Raw genomic sequence first — 1,967 nt, forward strand, 5'->3', positions numbered from 1 at the left:
CTAAACACAGTTAAATTCTAACTCCGCGCGTGGTGATTGGTCGGTTTAGTTCGTTTGTTTGGTCGCACTGTTATGACAGGTTAGAGGTTATAATTTGTTATTTTAAATGTTTGACTAGCAATACGCGCTGTTTCTTCTCAATCGACTGAATTACGATTGATTGCAGAGTGATTTAAACTAATAATTTACTTAACACTATCAACATTTGTCAATAGTATGACATAACCTATAAACTCAGTTTCTCAACTTTTGTGTCAATCTAACAATTAATCAATCAATCATAGTTTACGATAATGAAATATCAGTGTACAATTATTTACCTTTATTGTTGTAGTTGTTGTAAATGACGAATCTAAGCACTCCACATTTTCACGAATAAACATAGTTATCTGCTTTATCCCGTGCGGCGGACCCACAGTTATCTGCTTTATCCCGTGCGGATCCCGTGCGGCGGACCCACTGGACGGGCATCGTAACGTTACCGGGCGTTACACTTTTTCATGAGTGACTCCGAGCCGCAACCTAATTTAAGACGTTGTCACGTCAAAAACTTCATATTTTTGGTATGTAATAATAAATTATTGTAGTTTTTTTATATAATAACAAATAACAATAATACATATTTTTTCAACCCTATTAGAATTAAATGATGTTCATATTTATAAAAGAAAATAAATTAGATTGTGCGAAGTATTAGAGCCAATCTTTTTTAAGTTACGTGGGATTAGAATGTAAGATATTTAAGATACGTAGTATTTGAATTTGATATCAAATCAGTTATATGGTATTAGATGTATAAAAAGGCATTCAAATTCAATATTGTTTTAATTTACAGAATAGTAATGTGTTTAAACAATATTTTTATGTCCGTTCTCTGATCTACAAAAAGTTGTCTTAAAAATATACAATACTTAGGCTAGTTAAAAATAAAATTCGAACAGTCTTTATATCAGTCTTTTGTTTACTGAAAACAATTGTAATACTTAGATGAGTTTTAGTTTTAATCATACCACCTTAAATAAATGTGGGCCTTAATAATATACTGTAGGTAGATCCTTAATTATTATACAATGTTTGTGTTTATTTTTTAGCTTTTTGATTGGATTTTATTGAAAGGTTATTGTTATTTTCCTGGGCATTTTTTTATCGTTCTTACTGTTATTTTCTTCTTGTTTCTGTGAATTCTTCAGCTTTGGAATTTTTCCATAAGTTATATTGTCGTAAAAACTATGGAAATCTCGAAGGGATTACTGATTTTAACTCCTGAAAATGCTTCCATTTGCTCTCAAGAATAGGAATTCTATGATGATAGAGCCTTGGAGGCCTTATTAACTACTGAAGGTCTTCGTGGTAAATTCTTGTATAGGTCATCAAATTGAAGTTTATAGTGAACCAGACCATCCTTGTATAGAAGACTGTGAATGTCAGTCACAACAGGGTCACCGGCAAGACGGCCAGGTCAGATAGATATTTTACTTTAATCCCGGAAAAAGTCATGGGATAGATATTTTGCAACATATGGGAATGATTCTTTCCGGGCCTCTTTAATATAACTAACAAATTCATACGGAATGTAGATTTCCTTTCCTTTTAAGGTACGCTCTATTTGGGCGTGAACTGAGTCACACTCCATTTGAGTGTGACCCTTTTTCAAATATTTTTTTTCTATTTGTATATTGTGGTTAATTGAAAAATACAACAGACGATTTAACATTGTCTGATTCCTATTTTGATAGGTACAGCCATCACTGTAAATCACTATAGGAAGTTTAGGAGTCAAACATTTTTCCTCAAGGTAATCAATGAGACAGGAAGTAAAAGTATTAGCAGTTAGCTCACATTCTGTCTCATTAAAACAATAATTGGTACAGTCCCGAGTGCCAAGTCAAAAACAAGAAAGTTGTGAGAGGCAAGCTTGGTTTTATAGACATTGAATCGGCTTTCGTTAAAGGTGTTAGTTTCACAGC

This window comes from Homalodisca vitripennis, unplaced genomic scaffold (genome assembly GCF_021130785.1).
Source record: "Homalodisca vitripennis isolate AUS2020 unplaced genomic scaffold, UT_GWSS_2.1 ScUCBcl_174;HRSCAF=1496, whole genome shotgun sequence".
Taxonomy (NCBI): Eukaryota; Metazoa; Arthropoda; class Insecta; order Hemiptera; family Cicadellidae; genus Homalodisca; species Homalodisca vitripennis.